Source organism: Protopterus annectens, chromosome 2.part0, assembly GCF_019279795.1.
Source record: "Protopterus annectens isolate FY-2018-M chromosome 2.part0, PAN1.0, whole genome shotgun sequence".
Classification (NCBI taxonomy): domain Eukaryota; kingdom Metazoa; phylum Chordata; order Ceratodontiformes; family Protopteridae; genus Protopterus; species Protopterus annectens.
Window position 1 is genome coordinate 855665977 of NC_056728.1, and position 15000 is coordinate 855680976.

The 15000-nt window shown below is 45.5% G+C and overlaps 1 protein-coding gene across 2 annotated transcripts in view; it reads right to left on the reverse strand.

The window, feature by feature from the left end:
- The window catches only part of FKTN (fukutin), a 553910-nt gene that overhangs the window by 330789 nt on the left and 208121 nt on the right, over positions 1 to 15000 (reverse strand). The gene's annotated exons all lie outside the window — the stretch shown is intronic.

Below are 15000 nucleotides of genomic sequence, written 5' to 3' on the forward strand. Positions count from 1 at the left end.
GCTGATTCAATTACATTTAATAGACAGGGCATGGCCCAGAAATGTAATTATGAATACTCAGCACACATAACCTTATTGCTTTTGACACATTAAAAATGTTCAGTCTTCGCTTTGAAGAAAAATACATTCTTCACACTAAATTAATTTTTACAAGTAGCGTTCTTGATTCACTTCCACATCAACATATGTGAGGTTAATAAAAAGAAGTTATGTCTTACCATAGCATTCCATCTATGTTGTAGATCTTTATTCATTCATTACTGTTAGGACTTCGTTCCGTCCTCAGAACACACACGGATGTTTCCAAGCTCACGCCATCCAAAAACTCTCAGCTAAGACCTACCCATAATGCCCCTCTCAGTCTCTTCAGATCGAGTTTGCCTGCCCTTATATTATAGAGGTAATAAAAGAGACAGTAGGAGGCTCTGTCTGAGCAAATACCTTGACTAGGAAATCCTAAAGTCCACCAGGAGTCCAAGCAGGGGGAAGGATGGCAGGACGTAATGAATGAAAGATCTACAACACAGATGGAATGTTGCGTTAAGACATAACTTCTTTATCTGATGTTGTAAATCTTTACTCATTCCTTACTGTTAGGACAGAGTCCCCAGCTACTTGAGTCCTGGGTGGCCCTAAGGAAGGATATTCCTGAGCACCATAGAACCAAAAGATGCTCATCCCCTGGAGGCCAAATCCAATTTGTAATGAGTGATAAAGGTATGAGGTCTTCCCCAAGTGGCTGCTGCGCATATATCATCCATAGAGGCTCTGGAATGAAAAGCCACAGAAGTAACTTACCATCAATCTAGTCGAATCAGCCTTTACTCTAGAAGGCAAAGACAGTTTACTCTGACGTTTCTAAGCCAGGAAGACAGAGTCACTTTGGAGATAGGTCTATCCAATTTGGGTCATGCAAAGGCCACAAACAATCAGTCCGTTTTTCTGAAAGACGTAGTTCTGTCCAAGTAAAAGCGAAGTTGCCTATGAACATCAAGGGTATGCAAAAGATATTCCACTCTATTTGAATGTTGAGGGAAGAAAACCGGCAGGTCAATAGATTGGTTAATTGAAAACCCAGAAATGACCTTGGACAAGAAGGATGGGTCAGTACATAGAGACAATCTTCCTGTGGAAAATCAAGTAAGGTCTCTTGACACTCAAGGCCTGCAACTCAGACACTCTTCTCGCTGAGATAATGGCTACTAGAAGAAGTAGAGTCTTCAAAGAAAAAAAAATATATCACATGATTTAGAAGGTTCGAAAGGAGGGCTTGTTAATGACTGAAGCACCAAAGTCAAGTCCCAAGGCTCTATGGGGGGCTTGACAGGAGGTTTAACATGTAATACTCCTTTCAAGAAGGTTTTGCACAGACAGTGCGACATAACAGAAGAATCATCAAATCAATTGTGAAAATTTGCAATAGCTGCTAAATGTACAGTAATTGTCAATGCTGAAGCTCCTGCATGTAGAAGGGTAGTCAGATATTGCAGGATCTGTTGAACAGGCATAGAGAAAAAGTCATGATCTTTGGCCCATGTAGAGAACCTAGCCCACTTACTAGAATAAATTTTCCTGGTGGAGGGTTTGTGTGAAGCCAGAAGAATCTCATGGACAGGAGATGAAATATCAGGTAGCCTGGCAATCATCAGAAGTGGAGAAACCAGCTGTGAGATTGAGATTGTGGAGATTGGGGTGAATCAGTCCCTGAGGATGAGACAGCAGACCTTGGGAATGATCCAGGATCCACGGGCTGTGAATCAGATGAGGCCATAGGAAAGGGAACCAGACTTGATGGGGCCAATAAGGGGCAATGAGGATCACTTTGCTTCTCAACCTTTGAGCTTTCTGTAGGAATTTCAGGATGAGGGGAAATGGAGGAAAAACAAAGTAGCTTCTGCATTTGTTGTTTAGAGGGGAAGCAAACAGGTCACAGCAAGGCCTGCCCCAATGGTGGAAATCTGATCCACTATTATAGGAGTGGGAGAACACTCATGAGGCATCAAGATATTCCTACTCAGATTGTCCGCAATAAGGTTGGAACTCCCACGAATGTGCGTTGCTATAAGAAAGCAGTTGGAAGCTATCACCCAGTGCCAAATTCTCATGGCTTCCCAACACAGGGAAGAAGACCTGGTTCCCCCTTGTTTGTTTATATACCAGACGAATGACATGGTGTCCGATGGAATTGCAATGGTCCTGGAAGGGAGGGATGTATGGAATGCTTGCAATGCTAGGAGAACTGCCCTCAATTCCAGGACATTTATCTGCAAACTGGCCTCCATGGGAGACCAGGTACCTTGGACTCTCTTTCCCTGGAAATGCCACCCCCAACCCTAGCAGGCAAGCGTCTGTGGTCACCGTGGCCCTGGGCTGGGGAAGGCAAAATGGTCGACACCACAGATTTGATTCTGGCTTCATCCACCAAAGCATTCATTTCTTGCAAAGATTTGTAAGGCATATCAAGTGGCCGAGAGGATGGGTTAAGACTGACCATTATGAAGAAAGGAGCCACTGTACTAGTCTCTTGTGCAACCTTCCCAGTGGAACTAAGTTGCTGCCATAGATCCCAATAATTGTAGTACAAGGCATGCTGGTACAAAAGTCTGTTGGAGGACGTGAATCTGGCTTCTTATTTTTGAAAGCCTGTGAGGAGGAAGGGAAGCTTGACAGGTTGCCGTGTTGAAGATCGCTCCAATAAATTCCAGTGTTATTGCTGGGGACATTTGAGAGTTTTCCTTGTTGATCATAATCCCTAAGCAAAGAGGAAGGCCTTGAGTGTAAGAGAGGCTGTGGATGAGAAGATTCCTGGTCATGGCGGTAAGGAGCCAATCATCTAGATACGGAAACACCTGGAGTCCTTGTAATTGAAGATGAGCTACTACAACTGCCATACATTTGGTGAACACTCTGGGGGCTGTCGAGAGACCGAATGGCAGTACCCTGAACTGGTAGTGATTGGCTCCCAGCTGGAAGTGGAAAAATCTCCGGGAGCACTTGTCTTTCTTTATGTGGTAATATGCATCCTGGAGATCTATAGAGCACATCCAGTTGTCCTTTGCTAGAAAGGGGAGGCTGGACTGTACCGTGACCATCCGGAATTTTTGAGGTTTTATGAATTTGTTTAGTAAGCTGAGATCCAAGACTGGTCTCCAGTCCCCTATCTTTTTGGCATTAAAAAGAACCTAGAGTAAAACCCAGATCCACTCTGGTCTAGTGGGACTGGCTGGATGATTCTTTTTCTTAACAGCTTTTCGATTTCTAAGTCTGCTACCACCCTCTGACTGGGTGGAACATCGGGGATTCGTTTAACGGGTCTGGGAGTAAGATCAAATGGGATATGGTAGCCTCTGGATATTATTCTCTGCACCCATGCTTCGGTAGTGATAAGCTGCCAGGCTTGTAGTTGCAGGGAAAAACAACCCCCGACTGCTTCCATTGGAAAGCAATAGGGCCACTGCTCAGGAGCGCTGGTAGGGTCAGCCGGAAAAGAATCTCCGGCTCTCTGGTTGTGTGGACCCCACTGCCCTGAAAGGGGCGTCTTCTGGATGAGTTGCCCCCTCTGCCCCGGGGGGATTGCTCACCACGGGTTTCATGAAAAGATCCTTGGGACTTCCTGAACCACAATTTTCCTCCCCTCTGGTTCCAGAAATAGGATCTCTGGGGGTGGAAAAATGTATACCCACAGCAGAAAAAGGTCTTTCTATCTTTCTCACTTTGTGATAGAGTGTCTCTTACTTTGGGACCAAAAAGGGAATATTCGTCAACAGGCACGCTGACAAAGGAAGATTTAAAGGGGTCTGCAAAATCACACAAACGCATCCAAGAATGCAGTCTCATGACGATGCCAGATGCGGCTGCTTGAGCTGTCCCCTCGGTGGTGTGGGATATCAAGCACATTGAGGAATTCAAGATAAATTCCAGGGTAGCCAGCTGTGAGGCGACAGTGTCACGCACCTCATCAGGCAGTACCCCCGCCAAAAAGGTAGACATTTCTGAAATTAGGTCTCTTTGGGACATTTCTGAAATTAGGTCTCTTTGGAAGCAAGTCAAGTGTACCAGATAGTTCAGCAATCGAATGGCAAAGGTCGCTGAAGCATAGGTCCACTTCCTCAGTCTGTCCATAGCCCAACACTCCCTGTTCGGGGGATGAACAGTGGAACTATCTTCTGCCAGTTCCCGCTTGGTGGCCGCCGCCACAACCATGGAATCAATTACCATGCCCCAAGATTCTCACTACACCTTTCTAAACATACTGGAAAATATTAGGATACAACCAAACACCCTAATACTGGGTGATTTCAACTACCCTGCCATTAACTGGGAAAACTACTCGTGTACCAACAACTTTGCCCAACAGTTCTTGGAATTCATAAATTCCAACGCCCTGGATCAACTAATTCTTAGTCCCACCAGGGGCTCCAATATCCTAAACCTGGTCATTACCAACATGGGAAATCAATGCTCCACACCTGTGGTCACCCCCTCGTTGGTCAGGTCTGACCATAAGCTAATCACCCTTGACATCCACATCCCACCCCACCCCCCCAGTAAGGAAACCTCCATAAAAAACTTCTCCAAAGCCAACCTCATGCTACTCAAGTCAGAAGTGACAAACTTCATGACACCCATGCAGACGGGAACTGAAAGTTTGACTGCTGAATCCTATACTAAGGCACTGTACGAGTACATCCACTCATGCATGAATCGTGCCATCCCCAATAGAACCAAGACACTCTCCTCCAAAAAAGGAAGCCAATCTGGTGGTCCCTTGCCATAAACAAACTTTACAACAAAAGGAAGAATCTGTTGCAGAAAAGGGGAAAATCCCAGGATGCAAAAAACGCCCTTACCGGCCTCAGTACGAAGCTGATAGCCCTCATAAAATCCTCCAAAGCTACTTACGAAAATAAAATTGCCAAAGATTCCAAAGACAACCACAAGGCACTCTATAGCTATGTCAAGAATCTAAATGGCAATGCTCAGATCTGCTCTGACCTACAACAGAATGGCATTAAATATACTGATCCCAAAGATATTGCCAATATCCTGGCAGATTGATTCAGTGCAAACTTCAGCCCCCTCTCACCCCCTAAAGGGCCCATCTCAATGCCAAAAGATTGCCAAATTCCAGTAATAATGGCCACACAGGTACAAAAACGCACTCTCCAAAGCTAAGAATACAGCATCCATGGGACCAGACAACATCCCAGGCTGTGTACTACATGAACTCCAAAATGAACTGGCACCTCACCTAAGTGTCATGTTTAATCAAAGTCTCACCTCAGGATTCGTGCCCACTGAGTGGCGCACAGCTACAGTTATCCCACTCCACAAGGGGGGATCCACCTTGGATTCCGGGAACTACCGCCCCATCAGTCTGACGAGCCTGATCTGAAAGGCCATGGAACGTATTATCATGGAACTTATAAACAAAGACATTCGCAATCTTCAAACACTGGACTCCATGCAGTTTGCGTTCGTGAAGGGCCGATCTTGTCTTCTGAACCTGACTGACTTCTTCAAATCAGTCTCCAGAGCATGGACAAGGGTAAGGTGGTCCATACAGCCTATCTGGACCTCACCAAGGCCTTCAACACCATTCCTCACTCTGGAATCATAGATAAACGTACTAAGCTGGGCATAAATCCCTATGTCACTTGATGGGTTGCCAACTGGCTTACTGACAGAACCCACACTGTAAAAGTAGCAGACTCCAAATCCAGCTCCATACAAGTGACAAGTGGAATACCTCAGTGTTCAGTTCTGGGACCACTCTTGTTTGGCATCTACTTCTCTGAAGTACAGGCCAACACTAAGGGACTCTGGCTAACAAAGTTCAGATATGACTGCAAACTGTGAGCCATTATTGAATCCCCAACTAATGTGGATATTCTACAAAAGGGCCTTACAGAGACAGATGCTTGGTGCCAGAGCCATGGGCTCAAGCACAATGCCAAGAAATGTGTAGTTATCCCCTTTGGGAAAAAACATGTACCCGTGAATTACTACATAGGTGGCGGTACACTAAACACCGAAAGTGTGATGAGAGACTTAGGAACACAGGTGGACAGTGGTCTCACCTTCAATAACCACATCGTCACAACAGTCAGGAAACCCTTCTATGTGGCACACCTCATCACTAAGGGCTTTTCATCCACAAAAAAGGAGGTCATTGTCCCACTGTACTTATCCCTCATTAGATCCATTATAGAATACAATGCTCCGTTTGGTGTGTACTTCTCAAGACATCTGCAGCAACTGGAAAGGCAGCAGAAAAACCTCACTAAAAGAATCACAGGCCTAAAGCAGATGTCCTATGCTGACCATCTAAAAAAACAACACCTATACTCTGTCGCATATCGTCTACTCAGAGGCGATCTCTGCTTAACATACAATGCCATGTCAAACCCAGAGCTGTTGGACATGCTACACTTAAAAGAAATCCCAATCCTTCAGAGACACATGCTTCAGGGATCTAAACCTTGTCATCACAATGAACAAAACATGCTGGAGGGATAGGTTCATGACCCAGAGACATCACCAGACTCTGGAATAGACTGCCCATACATATCAAGCAGAGCACCTCTTTGGCCCTCTTCAAAAGGAACCTTGATGACTGGATGGGAGATAGGAAATTCACCCCAGGGATCATGTCAGTCGCCCTGCTAGACAGGGGTCCAGGGAAGTAAATACTGTGGGAAGAAATAGCCAGGGAATTGTTATGGCTAGGCTTGTATAGGCCCTAGGGCCGACAGCCTAGTACCAACCTATGAACCAACTGCTTGGACCAACTGGGTTGGTCTTCTGGGGTGGATAAAATTTTGTCTGGCCTCCGGGGGACTGGTTCTAAATTGCCCAGGGCCTTCCAGGCATGCTACACAATCAGTTTTACAAGCTCATCTGCAGGTGGGGTCACCCAGGAAGTAAATGGCCGAGCACGGAAGGCCTGCAAGAACACCGATTCCTCCAAAGGGTTAGAGGACTTCCAGTCTCCCCTCTGCTTGAGGATCTCGAAAATGTCTCCAAATGAGACGTCTTCCAGGGGAGACCGTGGGGACCCTTCTCCCTCATTGCAATCGGTGTCCTCAGTGATAGATTCCTCAGGGGAATCAAGGTGCTTCCTCTTGCACCGTTTTTTCCGGGGTGGCTTCCCAGTGGGATCTTCTGAGGAGGACTCCGGAGAAAGGATTCCCTTCAAGGTAAAGTCTTGTGGTTCTTGTACACAGGATCCAAGAGTAGGGGGTTGGGACAGCTGCATGCTAGTGGGAGGTTCTGGTGTCAATGCCATTGGTGCTGACTGCGAGCCTGTTGAGGCAAGGACCCTCTCCATCACCTGGAAAGCAGGCCCACCTGAGGAGAGATGGGAGCCGGGAACAGAGAAGGACAACCTCGGAATCGGGGTCACACCCCGCACTGAGGAGCTCTGAGAGGACTGGTAGCTATTGGTGGAGCCGTGGCTATAGATGGTGCAAGCGAAAAAGTAGGCGCAGAACTAGGAGCCACTGTGCTGACAGACCAATCATGGAGCTGTTACACCAAGAGTAATCAGAGCTGACAGGGGAACCTCCGTAGTCGGAGTCAAGACAGTATGCACCGGGGTGATCATCGGTACCGACATCTCTGGGGCCTGGGAAGAGGCCAGAGGAGGATATACTGGTTGAGTATGCCATGAAAGCTTCTGTTCCAAAGGGGATGGAGGACCTAGCAGGGGTGGGCAATCCTCTAGCTGCCAGAAGCTGGTCCACAACCCTCACGACATCTTGTTCTGAAAGGCTCCTGGTGGATCTGTAGGAGGCTTCTGAAGGAGAGTCAGGTCTTTCAAGAAAGGAGCTAAATGGGTGCCCCGAAAAAGGGTTGTAAGTTGGGGAATATCTGGTTCTGGGAAGGTATTCAACCTTTGGAACTGACAGGATCATAGTCTGTGGAGACGTATAAGCTATCGGCACCGTGGCCGGGGATGGTGCCGATGTAGGTATAGTAGTCAAAGTCGGTGTCAAGACCAAGGACAGCATCAAGGAGGCGCTGAAGCTGGTACAGTAACAGAAGTCAAAATTAGAGGCGGCATAGAGGGGGAAGACATACAGCCTGGTGCCGAGGTTGTCTGTGCAGAAAGTGCCGGAGAAGCTTGGTGTCAACTCGGTTCCGAAACAGACGGAGATGAAGGAACAGAGTGACTCCATTTCTCTTTGTATTTCTTAGTCTTAGGAGGTGGTGAGACCTCCATCCCAGAGAGAGCCTCCAAAAAAGGAGTTTTTATCATGCCCTTTAATATCAACTTGTTTTTATGATCAGCCAAAGTGCAATTGCTGAAGCTGGAACAGATATCACACGAAGCATTAACATGGTCAAAGCCCAAACAATGAATGCACTGAGCGTGACCGTCTGAGTTGGGCATCTTACGCCTGCATTTATCACACTGCTTAAAACCCAATTTGGCTTTTTCAGACATTATGACAAACACCACACTAGTCAGAGACAAGGTAAAACAGTCAAAAAACAACAGCAAAGTTAAAGAGAAAAGTTTTTTTTTTTTATCCAGATATAAAGAAAAAAGGGGTACCAACAATGGTACCTAGAAATACCACAAGTGTAGGAAAGAGGGCCAGTACCAACGATGGTATAAAAGAAACTACCAAAGGTAGAGGGTAGGGAATAGAACAAGTAGAGGAGTCTATAGATAAAAGATGAAAATTAGCGAAAAACTGAGTAAAAGGTAAGGCATCGATAGGAATTTAAAAAACTCTACACTTAGCTTTGAGAGAGAAGGCTTGGCACGTCTGACGAGGAATGCGACAAACGGGATCTGAAGAGACTATGAGAGGGGCATTATGGGTAGGTCTTAGCTGAGAGTTTTTGGCTGGTGCGAGCTTGGAAATGGCATGTCGGTTCAGAGGACAGAACCGGCCCTAACAGTAAGGAATGAATAAAGATTTACAACATCAGATTGCATATTTAAAAACAAGAACAATAAGCAGTGCCTAAAGAAAAAAAGACTAAATGAATACTTCAGATTCATAACTTCAGAAATTATCCATGTGAAAATGCTCCCTGGTCTACTCAATCCACTAATAAACCTTAGCAAACAACACAGTAATGTGCAATAAGATGGGACATTAGTTCCGGCTTGTTTCCAATCCTGGAGTTACAGTGTTATAACTATACAACACTTCGCATAGAGGTGTTCATTAGATCAAGTTTACTTCAGAAAGACAGACAAACATGGAACCATTCCCAAAGACAACAGAAGAGCACATAAATAAATGTTTTAAAATTTATACAAAGATGAATACTGGACTACGCCTCTTTAAGATTACTATGTTTTATTAGGTACACTTTAGAAACAAGTATCTAGTGAGGAAACACAGAATCATATCATCATTCAGGCAGCAAGTTCTTAAGAGATGACAGATCAGTGGAGAAGGCAGTACGAAAGACTTTCACTAAAGTACAGTTGTGTACACTTACCATAAATGTAGATGCTCAAGTGTCTTCACTGTTGCAGTCATGACTGTAGGGTTCTCCCCTGCCGGCAGGCAGTCCTCGGTCGGCCAGAATCCCAAAGTCTGGGTCCGGCGTCGGCTGTTCAGCCATGCTCCCTGACGTCAGAGCGCCAGGAGTACAAAGCTGACAGCCGACGCCATGTTCTCCAGTTTTTCTTGCCCCAGATGTCAGGTGCTCCAAAATGAGTAAGATCCCATACCCTTTGCAAATATACCTCAAAAGAAGGGTGAAGAAGGGAACCACACAAAAGAAAAAATAAGAGGGGACAGGAGGGAGGGAAACCCAGACTGCAACAGTGAAGACATTCGGACATCTAAATTTATGGTAAGTGTACACAACTGTACTATGTTCATCGTGTTTCACTGTTGCAGTCATGACTGTAGGGTTGAATCCCAAGGAAGAATAAAAGGGAGGTGGTCAAAAAGAAGAGGGGGCGGCTAAAAGGCCCTGCAAGACAGCAGAAGCAAAGCCTGCCCTAGACTTAGAGTAAAGAGGTAGATTGTAGTACTTGGAAAAAGTATGCACTGAACTCCAAGTTGCAGCTTCCAAAATGTTTTTGGTAGGAACTCCCCTGAGGAAGGCAGCTGAAGTGGCAGCAGCTCTGGTAGAGTGAGGCCTTATACTCCCTGGGATTTGCTTTCCATGGTGTGAATAGCAAAATCTGATTCCATGAGCAATCCACTTGGAAATGGTCTGTTTTGAAATAGCTTTACCATGGGAACTTGAAGCATAAGAAACAAACAATTGCTCTGATTTCCTGATGTCCTTGGTTCTGTCCAGGCAAAAACCTAGTTGTCTGTGTACATCCAAGGAATGCAAGATCCTTTCCCCCTTATTTTGAGGAGAGGGGAAAAAAGTTGGCAAGTGAATAGTTTGATTTAAAGCCACTTTGGAAATCACCTTAGGCATAAAAGTAGGATTAGTCCTTAAAGACACCCTGTCTTCATGAAAAATAATACAAGGTTCTACAGCCATGAGAGCTTGCAACTCCGAGACTCTCCTGGCAGAGGTCAGAGCTAACAGGATAGCTGTCTTCCAAGATAAAAACTTGAGGTCAGCTGTGGCAGCAGGCTCAAAAGGAGGTAAGGTAAGTTTTTTCCAAAACATAGTTGAGATCCCAAACAGGAATGGGAGGAGATCTAGGGGGCCTTAAGTTCTTAGCTCCACTGAGAAACTGTCTCATGAGCTGGTGGGAAAAGATTGGAGGGTCTGTATTATAATGAGCAGAAATAGCAGGGGCATGTATCTTTATTGAAGAGAAAGAGAGACCCTTATGTAAGAGGTCTGTCAGGTAAAGTAAAATCAGAGGAATGTTAGGAATAAGAGGATCAGAATCCTGAGCCTGCATCCAGGAACAAAATCTTTTCCATTTTCCTGCATAAGATTTTCTAGTGCTAGGACGTCTGGCTTCTAAAATGACATCCATAACCTGCTTGGGTAGGAGAGAATGAATCAAAGACCCTGGATCAACCAGGCCTCCAGGCTGAGAGTTTTGACATCGGAGTGCAGAACCTGACCCTGGTGTTGGGACAGAAGGTTCGGAGTCTGTGGTAAAACCCAAAGGGGCTCCAGACAAAGGTTTTTCAGTGTTGGGTACCAAAATTGTCGAGGCCAATTTGGGGCCAGCAAGATTATCATCTTGGGCTTGTCCTGTTTGATCTTTAATAATACCCGTGGAAGAAGAGGAAGAGGCGGAAAGGCATACCCCGAGAGGTTTCTCCAACTGAATGATAGTGCATCCACATTCCAAGCTAGTTCGTGGAATGTCCTGGTGCAAGAAATCTGTAGTTGATGATTGAGGTGGGATGCAAAGAGGTCTATGTGAGGACATCCCCAGACTGCTGTAATCATCTTGAATATTTCGGTGTCCAGCATCTATTCGTGTGAGTCCGATAGGTTTCTGCTCAGACTGTCTGCCAGGAAGTTTTGCTTCCCTGGTAGAAACTGAGCTTGAAGGTCCAGTTTGCAAGCTAGAGCTGTGTTCCATAGATTCATGGCTAGTCTGCAAAGGGGATAGGAATGAGATCCCCCTTGCTTGTTTATGTACCACATAACTGTGGTGTTGTCTGTCCGTATCAGTAGTTGTCCTGGTTGTAGAAGATTCCTAAAAGCCAATAGAGCTTTCGGAACGGCTAACATTTCCTTTAAATTGATATGCAGGTGCTTCTGATCCTTTGTCCAAAGGCCCTGCAGACAGTTGCCCTGAAAATGGGCTCCCCATGCATAATATGAGGCATCCATGGTTAGTATCTGAGTGGCAGGAGGCAGACACAGAAGGGTTTTCCTTTGTTTAGAGTACATGCTTTGGACCACCAAAAGAATTCCTTTTGAAGACAAGGCAGGACGGAGATCTGTATGTCTAAACTGTGGCAATGCCAAGACCATACACTTTTTAGGTACCACTGTATTTTCCTCATATGTAGGCTTGCATATGGTACAAGAAGGATGCAGGAGGCCATGTAACTCAAAGCCTGCAGGAATCTCCTTGCAGATAGCCGAGTTAATGTTGCCAAGGTTTTGAAAGTTGAAGCCAGCTGTAATTGTTTTTCGTATGTCAGAAATGCCATCTGGGTTGTTGTGTTTAGAGAGGCGCCCAGAAAAATGATCTGTTGTGAGGGTGTCAAATTTGACATTTTTATGTTTACAGTGAATCCCAGGAACTTGAGAAGATTCTGAACAAACTCTAGATGCTGGAGTAAGACATCCTTGCTGTCTGCCTGAATAAGCCAGTCGTCCAGATAAGGGTAAATTTGAATTCCCTTGAGTCTGCAATAAGCTACTACTGGAGCCAGGCATTTGGTGAAGACCCTGGGCACAGTAGACAATCCAAAGGGCAGCGCAGAGAATTGATAGTGCCTCGATCCGGCCTTGAACCTGAGGCATTTTCTGCATTCCTGCCTGATGGGAATATGTAAGTATGCCTCCTTTAAATCCAAAGTTACCATCCATGCATTTTTGGTCAGCATTGGAAGTAGCTGCTGTAGAGTAAGCATCTTGAATTTTGGTATCTCAAGGAAAGTGTTCAAGACTGACAGATCCAGAATGGGTCTCCATGAATTTTGCTTCCTGGGGACTAGAAAGAGCCTTGAGTAAAAACCTTGTCCCCTTCTCTGAAAGTGGAACTAGTTCTATGGCTTTCATAGCCAAGAGAGCTTCCACCTGGTTTAAGGCCTCTAACCATTGATGTTTTGGAAGATCTGGCCATCCGCTTGGTCTTGGTAGGGTATGAAAATGGAATTTGTAACCTCTTGAAACCACATCCAGAACCCACTTGTCTTGAGTTATATGAGTCCAATTTAGGTGAAAAAGAGAAAGTTTTCCTCCGAGAGGGGCTTCCAGGCAAGAAGTTCCTGCAGCCCAACAGAGGGAGTCATTGACTATGTTTTCTATGAGCTTGCGACCTGTCCTCCCCTCCCCTAGGGGTAGAAGCAGTCCACTGTCTTGGTCTATAAGAGGCTTGCGTTTGAGGCCTTCCTCGGGAGCGTCTGTATCTACCCCTCTGAGGCCTGTCTGAATTGGGAAAGGACCAATTTTTTGCAGGCCAATTCCTACTAAATCTGGGTGGTTGTACTTGTAAGAAATATTTAACTGTTTGCATGGATTTTGCCTTGTCCTCCATTTTCTTTATCACCTCTTCAGCTTTATATCCAAACAAAACATTATGCTGAACAGGAGCATCCAATAATTTAGCTTTTACTTGATCTGGCAAATTTTGTTCCTTTAACCATGCATGCCTTCTAATGACTGTGCCAGAGGCAGCAGCCCTACAAGAAGCCTCTAAGGCATCAAATCCACAGTTCCAACCATGCTTCCCAACTTGTTCAGTGGCATGCATTAAGTCATGTAATTCCTTATCATCTGCACAGGCGGAAATGGAAGTTAGCTTTTGTTTTAAAACAGACAGGAGAAATTGCTGGTATTTCAGCATATGAAACTGACAGTTTAAAGCCCTAATAGATAAAGTAGAAGAAGTGTACACTTTTTTGCCCCATCTTTCTAAAGATCTGGAATCCTTCTCAGTGGGAATGGGGTTTTTAGCATTAGTGGCCTTAACCCCCTTAGGACCCTGAGAAATGGTTTCAGGGTCAGCAGTAGGATTCTTGTATAAAAACTGGTGGGAATCAGGAACCCTATAATATATGTCTGGCTTAACAGGAGCTGGAGGTAAAGAGTCAGGAGTTAAGTTAGCCTCGGAAAAAGCATCATCCACAATATCCAAAATAGGAGGAATAGCCAGGGGTCTATGTTGGGGAAGAAGAAGAAAATCCCTTAGTCTTTTCTTAGATTCTGAGTACTCATGTCCTTCCCAGTGAAAATGTTCCGTCATTTCATGCAAAGTTTCCCCAAAAGAGAAATCCTCAGGGGGAGAAGCTGAAGGAATGGATTCCTCAGCATCAGAAACCTCATAAGGAGGGAAAGAATATTCCTGGTCAGAAGAAGAAACTGAAAAAACAGAAGCCTGATCAGAGGAGTCATAATAAACTTCCTGCCTTGGCCTTTTATCTGGAGGGGGATGTGAACCCCTAATCATAGTAAGTAAGTCCTCCGCCATCTTAAGTAACTGTTTCTGAGACTTGGGTGCCGGATCAGAAGAGGCCTGGGCTGCAGTCTTTGATTAGGAAGGAGTCCTTGCCTTTGTCTTTGGCTTTGCCTTTATTAGAAGCTGAGTAGGCCTGAAAACCCCTTCGGAAGCCGGTATCTGCACAGCGGCTCCGGACCCATCTGAAGGAGCATTGTCCGAAGGTCCTGCAACAGAAATATTCAAAGGCCTAGTTGGCTCCTAATGGCAGTCCGTTTCGGCCATCGGTTCCGAAATGGCCAACGACAGGGGCTGCAAAAGCACCTCACTGACGACGGCCGAACCTAAAGCTGGCTCTGCTTGTACAACATCGTCTGATTTGGACCTCGGAGGCCTGTCTTTATCCTTGCGTCGTTTGTGAACTCTAGTAGCCGGAACCGTATCCGACATTTTATAATTAAAACGCCTAATGAAGTAATGAAATGCAAAATCGTACCTTCGTTTAATCGTACGTTGATTGAATCTAGCACAAAACCGACAACTAGCTACGTCGTGGTCAGGGCCTAAGCAAGGAATACAGTAAGAATGAAAATCCTTATGAGGTATTTGCTTCCCACATGAAATACAATTATTAACTTTTTCTGACATCGGACTGGAGCAAGAAAAAAGTTTCCCCAACGGGGTACTTAGCTTTGAGTAGGAGAAGAAAGTCTTCGGACTGAAGTACGTTTATAAAAAATTGTCAGGAGATAGCCGACCGGCACTTGCGAACTGCTATCACCGCACGGCAAGAAAGACTGGACAACATGGAGTCGACTGTCAGCTTTGTACTCCTGGCGCTCTGACGTCAGGAAGCATGGCTGAACAGCCGACGCCAGACCCAGACTTTGGGATTCCGGCCAACCGAGGACTGCCTGCTGGCAGGGGAGAACCCTACAGTCATGACTGCAACAGTGAAACACGATGAACATCATCCACAC